Source organism: Cherax quadricarinatus, chromosome 4 (assembly GCF_038502225.1).
Source record: "Cherax quadricarinatus isolate ZL_2023a chromosome 4, ASM3850222v1, whole genome shotgun sequence".
Taxonomy (NCBI): domain Eukaryota; kingdom Metazoa; phylum Arthropoda; class Malacostraca; order Decapoda; family Parastacidae; genus Cherax; species Cherax quadricarinatus.
This window is the reverse complement of record NC_091295.1, coordinates 5,067,092-5,081,128: the sequence shown is the minus strand read 5'-3', so window position 1 is coordinate 5,081,128 and position 14,037 is coordinate 5,067,092. Positions and strand designations below refer to the sequence as shown.

General features: G+C 43.3%; 1 protein-coding gene across 1 annotated transcript in view; it reads right to left on the bottom strand.

Annotated features, from left to right (window-relative positions):
* Vps13B (vacuolar protein sorting 13B) overlaps window positions 1-14,037 on the bottom strand; it is a 394,231-nt gene that overhangs the window by 132,464 nt on the left and 247,730 nt on the right. The window lies entirely within an intron of this gene.

Here is a 14,037-nt window from a genome sequence, read left to right as displayed (position 1 = left end):
TGTAGATCTACATTCTCTGGCCCAGTGCTCCGAATACTTTGAAAAAAAAAAATTTAAATAACAAGGACATTTTTTATATAATGTCGAAAAAAGAATTAAATACAAAATAGGAAGTGACACAGTTACTTTTTGTTGATGATACTGTGCTTATGGGAGATTCTAAAGAAAAATTGCAAAGGTTAGTGGACGAATTTGGGAGTGTGTGTAAAGGTAGAAAGTTGAAAGTGAACATAGAAAAGAATAAGGTGATGAGAGTATCAAATGATTTAGATAAAGAAAAATTAGATATCAAATTGGGGAGGTGGAGTATGGAAGAAGTGAATGTTTTCAGATATTTGGGAGTTGATGTGTCAGTGGATGGATTTATGAAAAATGAGGTTAATCATAGAATTGGTGAAGAAAAAAAAGGTGAGTGGTGCGTTGAGGTATACGTGGAGGCAAAAAATGTTATCTATGGAGGCAAAGAAAGGAATGTATTAAAGTATAGCAGTACCAACACTCTTATATGGGTGTGAAGCTTGGGTTGTAAATGCTGCAGCGGGGAGGTGGTTGGAGGCAGTGGAGATGTCCTGTCTAAGGGCAATGTGTGGTGTAAATATTATGCAGAAAATTCAGAGTGTGGAAATTAGGAGAAGGTGTAGAGTTAATAAAAGCATTAGTCAGAGGGCTGAAGAGGGGTTGTTGAGGTGGTTTGGTCATTTAGAGAGAATGGATCAAAGTAGAATGACATGGAGAGCGTATAAATCTGTATGGTGAGGAAGGCGGGGTAGGGGTCGTCCTCGAAAAGGTTGGAGGGAGGGGTAAAGGTGGTGTTGTGGGTGAGGGGTTTGGACTTCCAGCAAGCGTGCGTGAGCGTGTTAGATAGGAGTGAATGGAGACAAATGGTACTTGGGATCTGGCGAGCTGTTGGAGTGTGAGCAGGGTAATACAGTGGATCCCCGGTATTCGATATTAATCTGTTCCTGAGAGCTCACTGAATACCGAAAATATCGAAAACCGAATCAATTTTCCTCATAAGAAATAATGGAAATCAAATTAATCCGTGCAAGACACCCAAAAGTATGAAAAAAAAAAATTTACTACATGAAATATTAAGTTTAATGCAATAGAATAATTACAATAACAATAAAACAATTGACACTTACCTTTAATGATTGATGGGATGGGAGGAGGGGAGAGGTGATAGTGTTTAGAAGGGGAATCCCCTTCCATTAGGACTTGAGGTAGCAAGTGTAGACAGCCTGTACTGTCTGCACAGACAGCCCATGCTGTCTGCCAGCTTAGTTCATATTTCGCGCCATGCTGGTGCTGCCACCTATAGGCCTTGCCACTTCAGTATGCCCAGACTTGCCTCGCTCTCACTCTCACAGCGGCCTAGCAGCAACACACAAGGCCTCCCAGCTCTCTCTCGTGGGATGGCCCTGCCCGGGCCATGGGCACAAACACACAAGCCTGTGTACCCACCACGACCTTTCAATAAAGTAAGAAGCCTCCAAAGACGTATCATTAACCACCCGCTTGCAGCATTACCAAATAAACCCGTTATAAATGGTGGAAAGCGGTGGTCGCAGCAGTATGTTTGCCCAGAGAGAGGAAGGAAGGAATGAAGATCTTCACTTCATCATCCCATACAACAAGCATCCGTCTCTCAACGAGTTATCCTGATGTCATGTCTGCACTTTTGAGCATCCAGACACAGGTACAAGCAGGATCCAGCCGAAATTTGCCGAAATTCTCCGAGAATTGTAAGTGACTCCACGCTACAGCGTCCCACGCTGTTTCCCAAGTCACGTGTTCAGCGTCACTTGTATGTTGCTGGTGTTGTTGTTCAGCTCAGCACAGCTGTTTCAGCAAGCCAGAGGTGAGTTTTGTGGTGATTTCTGCGTCCAGTGTGAGTTCTCTACATGTTTGTGGGTGGGGGAGGAGAGGAGAGGAAGTGGCCGTTTCTCACCTTGCCCATGCTCGCCCTACTCACGCTCACCCGTCTACCATACACTCACCACTACTCACTCCCTCTGCTGTGTTTTCTGCTGTTTTTCGTGTGAATTTGTCGCCAGTGCTGTGAATCCGAGTGCCCGAGGCCACTCGAAGCTACGTGGATCAGCATGCCATGTAGATCACGACGCCACGTGGATCCCGATGCCACGTGGGTGTGGGCGATGTCACGTGGACCTACAAACCACGTGAGTTACCGAGCCAGATGTCCCAGTCCACATGCTGTGGTCTGCTGCCCGCATCACATCGACGTCACCCACGATGCTGGCCGACTTCATGACGTCACGATGTCTGCTGACGTCACCTCACGATGTCTGCCTGATGTCACCTCGAGATGTCTGCTGACGTCACAGTGCTGCTTACGTCATCACGCCTGACATCACATGATGTCACCATCGAGTGTTCAGTAATTATTTCAGTATTGCAGAGAAGATTGAGAGAAAATATATGTCGTGTGTTAATTAATTCCTCTCAGTCAGTGTTCTCACATTTTAGTATGTCTTAGAGTCAGTTTTATGCACAGAAAAGCATCATTTGCTAGTTTAAGCCATGTTGTACCGCGGGTGTGTTTAAAGTTTCCGTGTGTCCAGTGAGGTCTGAGCCAGACCTGAGTAGCACCACTGTGTTAAGTCACCCGTGTGACCAGTGTGTTTGACAGCTATCAGACAGCCCCGAGTGACCGAGCCCTCTTGTACAGAAAGCTTTTATGCTCGTCGCTCGTGATGTTCTGCAGAATCGTACATGCTACGATTCCCATCGAGATTTGTTTCACTTCACCTCCAGACCTTCAGAGTGCAGTTATATGTAGAGAAACAAGTCTGGGGACGCTTAGACTAACCTCTGCTATAGCTCCAACTGTCAAGAGAATGACGCGGTGTGTCAGACTCGTGTCACAAGCTTCAGTGAGCAGCCTGCACAAAGAAGATGTCACTTTGACTGCTAGCTCGCTCACTGCAGTCTGGTGTATGATGTTACGACTCCCAGATGTTTTGCCCAGTCGTCTCTGCCACGACTCGCTCCACAACTCGCTCCACGCTCGCCGGCAGTGACAGCCCAGCGACAGTACCAGTCGAGAAGTGTCCTGAGTCGCTTGCCAGAAGTCCTGCCCAGTTGCCGAGTTTTGTCGACGTCTCACTCGAGGGCACCAGCATGTTGTGCCCCAGGTTGAGTGAAACCTGCAGCGACTCCTACGATGACTGCTTCACAATTCCAGAGGAGACCGTAACCTGTTACGTCACAGCTCAGCCACAACGATGTCTCCTGTGCTGCAGTATCTGTCCAGACGCAGGAAGGCATGCAGTGATGCCCTTCGACGCTCACTGCCTTTGACCACGATGTTTAGCACACCCAACATGTTTTTTTCTTCCCTCCCTGTAGGAAGTTTTTTTTCCATGTCCATATGTATATAGATGTTTTTATTTTGTGTTCTGTGCCCTGTTCTTACGAGAGAGAGACCGAGTTCCTTTTACCACCAGTATCGTCGCGTCGGGATGACGCGCGGTAGGTGGCCGAGCGTATGTAGACAGCCTGTACTGTCTGCACAGACAGCCCATGCTGTCTGCCAGCTTAGTTCATATTTCGCGCCATGCTGGTGCTGCCACCTATAGGCCTTGCCACTTCAGTATGCCCAGACTTGCCTCGCTGTCATTCACAGAGCGGCCTAGCAGCAAGACAGAAGGCCTGCTCCTAGCTCTCTCTCGTGGGATGGCCCTTCCCGGGCCATGGGCACAAACACACAAACCTGTGTACCCACCACGACCTTTCAATAAAGTAAGAAGCCTCCGAAGAAGTTTATCATTAACCACCCGCTTACAACCTACCAAACAAACCCATTAACACGCACTCCACTTTCGTACTTTGCAATTAGCTCTTTGTTCATTTCAATACTCATTAGTGCCTTTTTTCTCAAAGGGTTGGCACTAGAAGCTTTCTTGGGGCCCATGGTGACTTATTTTGCAGAAACAAGCACCAAAAACAGCGATAATATGGAATGTACTGAATATATCCTTAGATGCGCGCACACTGGCTGGCTTGTAAACACTGGCACACAAGGGGCAGTTCAGGCCACACGCAGACATGTCTCGTACGAATCGTATCGAATACCGGATTTTCAATCGGATACCAAGGCAAAATTTTTGCGATATAATGCATCGAATACTGGATTTATCGAATACCGATGCCATCAAATACCGGGGGTCCACTGTATTTAATGAAGGGACTCAGGGAAACGGGTTATTTTATATAACTGGACTTGAGTCCTGGAAATGGGAAGTACAATGCCTGCACTCTAAAGGAGGGGTTTGAGATATTGGCAGTTTGGAGGGATATATTGTGTATTTTTATACGGATATACTTATAAACTGTTGTATTCTGGGCACCTCTGCAAAAACAGTGATTATGTGTGAGTGAGGTGAAAGTGTTGAATGATGATGAAAGTATTTTCTTTTTGGGGATTTTCTTTCTTTTTGGGTCACCCTGCCTTGGTGGGAGACGGCCAACTTGTTGGAAAAAAAAAAAAAACTTATGGAGATATAAGGCTGCAAAGCTGGTGCCTGTCACTCGTCTGATGGCAACATGAAGCGCTGCCGCTTGCAGAAGTGTTGCCGCCATACCTTTTTTCTAATTTTTTTTTAATTTACAGTATATTATTTTTATATTCAATCAATTACAATTTGCAGTAGTTCTTGTGATTTCATAGCCAATCTTTGTTCTGACACTAATATTAGGTACTGAAATAGTACTCAAATAGTCGCAAAAACAGTGACACGTGAACATTTTCACCTGCCTCAGTCATACACTATTGTCTAGAAATATATACATAGTATTTATAGGTCCCAGCAATGTTTTGGACATGTGGGAGTAAGACGAGTGTCAATCCACCACTGACAGTGCAGCAGTGGAGTGACATTTGATAATCATGCACTGCCTTGGCTTTATTTGTTTTCACTGTTACACATAAACATGTCTGTATGTCTGATTGTCTGTAACTGTCTGTTTGTGTCTGTTTACATTCCTGTCTGTTTGCCTGTCTAGCTCTGTCTTCCTGACTCTCTGTCTGCTTGTCTCTCTGTCTCAGAGAGCGGCTCAAGAACCAACAGGTATTACACAACGATGCAGAGTCATCACGTCTGATTCCTGAACATGTGAAAATGCATATTACAGTGGAACCCTGGTCTTCGTATGCCCTAGTTTGTATGTAAAACTATAGTTATTCTCTATAAAATGAATTTTTTGTTAATATTTTTGGGTGTCTGGAATGGAACCAATTAATCCGTTCCAGACACCCATAAATATTAAATTAACAAGAAATGTATTTTATAGAGAATAACTATAGTTGTACATACAAACTAGGGAATATGAAAACTGTGGTTCCAGTGTACTTGCCAGTCATGTTTATTATGCCTTAGATCTACAAGCACGTATAGCACTTTGTCTGGATTTTTGGGGGTTACCCTAGGTAATTTACACAATGAATAATAACTGTATCTATGTGTATCTGTGAGACAGAGATAGACAGAGACAGGGATAGACAGAGACAGGGATAGACAGAGACAGGGATAGACAGAAACAGGGATAGACAGAGGCAGGGATAGGGACAGGGATAGACAGAGACAGGGATTGACAGAGATGGAGATAGACAAAGACAGGGACTGACAGAGACAGGGATAGATACAGAAAGATGGAGAGAGACAGCCGAAGTAAATCAGCCAGCCAGCCAGCCAGCCAGCCAGCCAGCCAGCCACCCACCCACCCACCCACCCACCCAACAGCCAGCCAGCCAGCCAGCCGGCCTACCAAACACATATTACACATGCTCCCGAATTGTTTCTCTTTACTTAGGGCATAGGTTACAGGACATTCTGGCAGGATGACACTACTAGTGGTGTAAAAAATGACAGGATGTTGCGCAGATGTTGTACATGGGTTATTATCGAGTTTTTTATATTTCCTCAACCACTTGTGGCCACATCCATCTCAAAGCCACTAAACTCAGAGCCAGCATCACATTCCTCTTAAAAAGGGAGTGTTTTTATGACATCAATGAATCTCTGGTGTTTGCCATGCTGTCTGCTCTAGCTAGCGCTCAATTGAACTGGTGCTCCCACAAGGTACTGAGTGGTTCCAGACTTTTTTAATACTGCACATGCTGTATGTTAAGACCCATTCTATACTGACCAGGCATCTCAGGCCAATCATGCCAAATTTGGAGTAATAAGCATTTTCACTTGTTCAGGAATCAGACGTGACGACTGCATCATTGTGTAATACCTTTGATATACCTTTGAAGAATTTTGAGAGTTTATCTACTCTCTGAGCCCGGCCATGGGCCAAGCTCGTCTGGTGCTTGCCTAGTCAACCAGGCTGTTGCTGCTGGAGGCAACATGTTGGTTCATGAGCAGTTCTCTCTCTGAGACAGAGAGAGACAAGCAGACAAAGAGACAGGAAGGCAGTTAAGAAAAGACAGAGATAAGAAGAGACAGAACTAGACAGACAGACAGGAAGATGAACAGTGACAGACAGACATGTTTGTGTGTAACAGCTAAGAAGAGATTGGGCATACACAGATAACAGCAAAGAAATGAGTGAGATTCTAAAGTCCCAATGTGACTCAGTGTTCAGTAAGCCACTACCTAGACTAAGGGTCAACAATTTAAATGAATTCTTTATGAACGAGACCCAAAATCTGGTCGTCTCAAAAATTTCTGATATTATTCTAACACCACAAAACTTTGAAAAGGCAATAAATAAAATGCCCATGCACTCTCCCCAGGCCATGAACTGCAAGAAGCCCCTGTCACGTGCCTTCAGCATTCAATGGAGAGGGAGCATGAACACAGGGGTCATCCCACACTCACTGGAAACAACAAACATAGCCCCACACTACAAAAGTGGCAGTAAAACAAATGCAAAGAACTGCAGACCAATAGCACTAACATCCCATATCATAAAAATCTTTGAAAGGGTTCTAAGAAGCAAGATCACCAACCACCTAGAGACCCATCAATTAACAAAAAAAAAAAAGGCACAATACCGTGACTGGAATGATACACAAATAACCCGCACATAGAAGAGAGGAGCTTACGATGACGTTTTGGTCCGACTTGGACCATTTACAAGTCGGACCGAAATGTCGTCGTAAGCTCCTCTCTTCTATGTGTGGGTTATTTGTGTATGGACCCATCAATTACACAATACAGGGCAACACAGGTTTAGAGCAGGTCGCTCCTGCCTGTCCAAGCTACTGGACCACTATGACAAGGTCCTGGATGCTATAGAGGATTAACAAAATGCAGATGTAGTATACAGAGACTTTGCAAAAGCCTTCAACAAGTGTGTGATAAAGGAAAAACAGGAAAAGTAGGTAGATGGATCTATAACTTCTTAACAAGTAGAATACAAAGAGTACAGTGGACCCCCGGTTAACGATATTTTTTCACTCCAGAAGTATGTTCAGGTGCCAGTACTGACCGAATTTGTTCCCATAAGGAAAATATTGTGAAGTAGATTAGTCCATTTCAGAACCCCAAACATACACGTACAAACGCACTTACATAAATATACTTACATAATTGGTCGCATTCGGAGGTGATCGTTATGCGGGGGTCCACTGTATTAGTAAACAAATTCCAAGGCAATTATGGTGAAAAGCTCTGTTCCACAAGACACAGTACTCGCTCCCATCCTATTCTTCATCGTCATATCTGACATAGACAGAGATGTACACCATAGCTCCATGTTTTCCTTAGTGGATGACACCCGAATTGCCATGACAGTCTCCATCAAAGACACTGCAAGACTTCAAGTGGGCATCAACCAAATCTTCAAATGGGCCACTCAAAACAATATGAAGTTCAATGAAGAGAAATTTCAACTAAACAGATATGGAAAATTTGAGGAAATTAAAACTGTATCACAGAATACAACAAATTCTAACCATACAGCAGTGAAAAATTAATGTGAAGGACCTGGGAGTGATAATGTCAGAGGATCTCGCCTCCAAAGACCCCAAGAATGAATCTACCGCATCTGCTAGAAAAATGATAGGAAGGATAATGAGAACCTTCAAAACTAGGGACGTGAAGCCCATGATGATTCTCTTCAAATCGCTTGTTCTCTCTAGGCTGGAATACTGCTGTACACTAACTGCCCCTTCAAGACAAGTGAAATTGCTGACCTGGAGAGTGTACAAAGAACTTTCATGGCACACATAAGTACGATAAGGCACCTAAATTACTGGGAACGGTTAAGTCCCTTGATTCGTGTTCCCTGGAATGCAGGCGAGAGAGACACATGATAATGTACACTTGGAAAATCCTAGAGGGATTAGTACCAGATTTACACATGAAAATCACTCCCTATAAAAGCAAAAGACCCGGCAGGAGATGCAACATTCCCCCAATGATAAGCAGGGGCACCACGAGTATACTGAGAGACAACACAATAAGTGTCAGAGGCCCAAGACTGTTCAACTGCCACCCAGCATACATAAAGGGGATTACCAATAGACCCCTGGCTGTCTTCAAGAAGGCACTGGACAGTCACCTAAAGTCAGTACCTGATCAACCGGGCTGTGGTTCGTACGTCAGTGTGCGTGCAGCCAGCAGTAACAGCCTGGTTGATCAGACCCTCTACCACCATGAGGGTTTGTCTCAGACCGAGCCGTGGGGGTGTTGACCCCCTAAACCCTCTCCAGGTATACTGCAGGTAGGTATAGTAAGTCCATTAATTCAGTCATTACATAAGTCAAGTCGGTAAGTCAAGTCAATAAGTTAGTCAAGTCAGTTAAGTCGGTCAAGAATTAGTGGAATATGTCAAGGGAGAACTAACTAATGAAGATTTAATAAAGTTGGAAGTACAGCAGTACAGTGGACCCCCGCATACCGTTGGCATCACATAACGTTAAATCCGCATACCGATACATTTTATCGCTAAGATTTTGCCTCGCATACCGCTAAAAAACCTGCTCAATGCTATTCGTCCGAGACGCGTCTAATGTGCGGCCTGAGCCAGCCTCACATGTTCCACCGGTGGCATTGTTTACCAGCCAGCCTCCACGGTAACATCCAAGCATACAATCGGAACATTTCGTATTATTACAGTGTTTTTGGTGATTTTATCTGCAAAATAAGTGACCATGGGCCCCTAGAAAGCTTCTAGTGCCAACCCTACAGGAATAAGGGTGAGAATTACTATAGAGATGAAGAAAGAGATCATTGCTAAGTATGAAAGTGGAGTACATGTACGTGTCTCCGAGCTGGCCAGGTTGTATAGTAAACCCCAATCAACCATCGCTACTATTGTGTCCAAGAAAACGGCAATCAAGGAAGCTGTTCTTGCCAAAAGTTCAATTGTGTTTTCGAAACAGAGATCGCAAGTGATGGAAGATGTTGAGAGACTCTTATTGGTGTGGATAAATGAAAAACAGATAGCAGAAGATAGCATCTCTCAAGTGATCATAAGTGAAAAGGCTAGGAAGTTGCATGAGGATTTAATTAAAAAAATGCCTGCAACTAGTGATGATGTGAGTAAATTTAAGGCCAGCAAAGGTTGGTTTGAGAGATTTAAGAAGCATAGTGGCATACATAGTGTGATAAGGCATGGTGAGGCTGCCAGTTCGGACCACAAAGCAGCTGAAAAATATGTGCAGGAATTCAAGAGTACATAGACAGTGAAGGACTGAAACCTGAACAAGTGTTTAATTGTGATGAAACAGGCCTGTTTTGGAAGAAAATGCCAAGCAGGACTTACATTACTCAGGAGGAAAAGGCACTCCCAGGACATAAGCCTATGAAAGACAGGCTTACTCTGTTGATGTGTTCCAATGCTAGTGGTGATTGCAAAGTGAAGCCTTTATTAGTGTATCACTCAGAAACTCCCAGAGCGTTCAGGCAAAAGAATACCCTTAAGGCTAATTTGTGTGTGCTGTGGAGGGCAAACAGTAAGGCATGGGTCACTAGGGACTTTTTCTATGACTGGTTACACCAAGCATTTGCCCCCAATGTGAAAAATTACCTAACTGAAAAGAAATTAGACCTTAAGTGCCTCCTGGTGTTAGACAATGCCCCTGGTCATCCTACAGACGTGGCAGAGCGACTTTATGGGGACATGAGCTTCATTAAGGTGAAGTTTTGCCTCCTAATACCACTCCTCTCCTGCAGCCCATGGACCAGCAGGTTATTGCAAACTTAAAAAAACTGTACACAAAAGCTCTGTTTGAAAGATGCATTGTAGTGACCTCAGAAACTCAATTGACTCTAAGAGAGTTTTGGAGAGAGCACTTTAATATCCTTAATTGTGTAAACCTTATAGGTAAGGCTTGGGAGGGAGTGACTAAGAGGATCTTGAACTCTGCTTGGAAGAAACTGGCCAGAATGTGTAGACCAAAGGGATTTTGAAGGGTTTGAGGCTAACCCTGGGAATCCTATGCCAGTTAAGGAATCCATTGTGGCATTGGGAAAGTCCTTGGGGTTGGAGGTTAGTGGGGAGGATGTGGAAGAGTTGGTGGAGGAGGACAATGAAGAACTAACCACTGATGAGCTGCTAGATCATCTTCATCAGCACAAGGCCAGACCTGAGGAAACTGCTTCGGAGGAGGGGAGAGAGAAATTGAAGAAGTTGCCTACTTCAAAGATTAAGGAAATGTGTGGAATGTGGCTTAAAGTGCAAACCTTTTTGGATGACAATCACCCTAACACAGCTATTGCAAGCCGTGCTGGTGACTATTACACTGACAATGTTGTGAACCACTTTAGGAAAGTCATAAAGGAACGGGAGGTACAGGCCTCTATGGACAGACATATTGTGCGACAGAAGTCCAGTGACTCTGAAGCTGGTTCTAGTGGCATTAAAAGAAGAAGGGAAGTAACCCCGGAAAAGGACTTGCCACCTCAAGTCCTAATGGAAGGGGATTCCCCTTCTAAACACTAAGACCATCAACACACTCCCCTCCTCCCATCCCATCAATCATCACCAGATCTTCAATAAAGGAAAGTGTCATGTAACTGTCCATGTCTTTTTCAGTTTGTGTGTATTAAAATTAATATTTCATGTGGTAAAAATTTTTTTTTTCATACTTTGGGGTGTCTTGCATGGATTAATTTGATTTCCATTATTTCTTATGGGGAAAATTCATTTGCATAACGATAATTTTGCATAACAATGAGCTCTCAGGAACGGATTAATATCGTTATGCAGGGGTCCACTGCACTTAGAAGAGGAAGAAGTGAAAATAATAGAAGAAGTACAAAAGAAGTTCACTGTAAAGAGGTTAGCTGGTGTATTCTTGAAAGTAAATGCTGTTATATTAGAACAAAAGGGTGGCTGACATAAACCCACTACCAGTACAGAATGCTTGAAATATCGGTGAGGGGCGGTTCCTCACTTATCCACAAATTTGCTTAACAACCTATTTGTAGGAACAGAGCTAGATGGGAAAAGAGGAAGGTGGCAACAACAAGTAAGAGGGAGGTGAAAGTGTATAAACTAAGGGAGGAGGAAGTTCGGGTGAGATATAAGCGACTATTGGCAGAAAGGTGGGCTAGTGCAAAGATGAGTAGTGGGGGGGTTGAAGAGGGTTGGAATAGTTTTAAAAATGCAGTATTAGAATGTGGGGCAGAAGTTTGTTGTTATAGGAGGGTGGGGGCAGGAGGAAAGAGGAGTGATTGGTGGAATGATGAAGTAAAGGGTGTGATAAAAGAGAAAATGGTAGCTTATGAGAGGTTTTTACAAAGCAGAAGTGTTATAAGAAGAGCAGAGTATATGGAGAGTAAAAGAAAGGTAGAGAGTGGTGAGAGAGTGCAAAAGGAGAGCAGATGATAAAGTGGGAGAGGCACTGTCAAGAAATTTTAATGAAAATAAGAAAAAAATTTGGAGTGAGTTAAACAAGTTAAGAAAGCCTAGGGAAAGTATGGATTTGTCAGTTAAAAACAGAGTAGGAGAGTTAGTAGATGGGGAGATGGAGGTATTAGGTAGATGGCGAGAATATTTTGAGGAACTTTTAAATGTTAAGGAAGAAAGAGAGGCAGTAATTTCATGCACTGGTCAGGGAGGTATACCATCTTTTAGGAGTGAAGAAGAGCAGAATGTAAGTGTGGGGGAGGTACGTGAGGCATTACGTAGAATGAAAGAGGGTAAAGCAGCTGGAACTGATGGGATCATGACAGAAATGTTAAAAGCAGGGGGGGATATAGTGTTGGAGTGGTTGGTACTTTTGTTTAATATATGTATGAAAGAGGGGAAGGTACCTAGGGATTGGCAGAGAGCATGTATAGTCCCTTTATATAAAGGGAAAGGGGACAAAAGAGACTGTAAAAATTATAGAGGAATAAGTTTACTGAGTATACCAGGAAAAGTGTATGGTAGGGTTATAATTGAAAGAATTAGAGGTAAGGCAGAATTTGGATTGCGGATGAGCAAGGAGGTTTCAGAGTGGGTAGGGGATGTGTAGATCAAGTGTTTACATTGAAGCATACATGTTAACAGTATTTAGATAAAGGTAAGGAAGTTTTTATTGCATTTATGGATTTAGAAAAGGCATATGATAGAGTGGATAGAGGAGCAATGTGGCAGATGTTGCAAGTATATGGAATAGGTGGTAAGTTATTAAATGCTGTAAAGAGTTTTTATGAGGATAGTGAGGCTCAGATTAGGGTCTGTAGAAGAGAGGGAGACTACTTCCCGGTAAAAGTAGGTCTTAGACAGGGATGTGTAATGTCACCATGGTTGTTTAATATATTTATAGATGGGGTTGTAAAGGAAGTAAATGCTAGGGTGTTCGGGAGAGGGGTGAGATTAAATTTTGGGGAATCAAATTCAAAATGGGAATTGACACAGTTACTTTTTGCTGATGATACTGTGCTTATGAGAGATTCTAAAGAAAAATTGCAAAGGTTAGTGGATGAGTTTGGGAACGTGTGTAAAGGTAGAAAGTTGAAAGTGAACACAGAAAAGAGTAAGGTGATGAGGGTATCAAATGATTTAGATAAAGAAAAACTGGATATCAAATTGGGGAGGAGTATGGAAGAAGTGAATGTTTTCAGATACTTGGGAGTTGACGTGTCAGCGGATGGATTTTTGAAGGATGAGGTTAATCATAGAATTGATGAGGGAAAAAAGGTGAGTGGTGCGTAGAGGTATATGTGGCGTCAAAAAACGTTATCTATGGAGGCAAAGAAGGGAATGTATGAAAGTATAGTAGTACCAACACTCTTATATGGGTGTGAAGCTTGGGTGGTAAATGCAGCAGCGAGAAGATGGTTGGAGGCAGTGGAGATGTCCTGTTTAAGGGCAATGTGTGGTGTAAATATTATGCAGAAAATTCGGAGTGTGGAAATTAGGAAAAGATGTGGAGTTAATAAAAGTATTAGTCAGAGGGCAGAAGAGGGGTTGTTGAGGTGGTTTGGTCATTTAGAGAGAATGGATCAAAGTAGAATGACATAGAAAGCATATAAATCTATAGGGGAAGGAAGGTGGGGTAGGGGTCATCCTCGAAAGGGTTGGAGAGAGGGGGTAAAGGAGGTTTTGTGGGCAAGGGGCTTGGACTTCCTGCAAGCGTGCGTGAGCATGTTAGATAGGAGTGAATGGAGACTAATGGTACTTGGGACCTGACAACCTGTTGGAGTGTGAGCAGGGTAATATTTAGTGAAGGGATTCAGGGAAACCGGTTATTTTCATATAGTCGGACTTGAGTCCTGGAAATGGGAAGTACAATGCCTGCACTTTAAAGGAGGGGTTTGGGATATTGGCAGTTTGGAGGGATATGTTGTGTATCTTTATACGTATATGCTTCTAAACTGTTGTATTCTGAGCACCTCTGCAAAAACAGTGATAATGTGTGAATGTGGTGAAAGTGTTGAATGATGATGAAAGTATTTTCTTTTTGGGGATTTTCTTTCTTTTTTGGGTCACCCTGCCTCGGTGGGAGACGGCCGACTTGTTGAAAAAAAAAAAAAAACTCAGTTGTTAAGTGGGAGTGCTTGTATATAAATCTAGAGTGGAGGGAAGGTGTGTTATGGGTTGTCCCAGGAATAGCTGGAGGGAGGG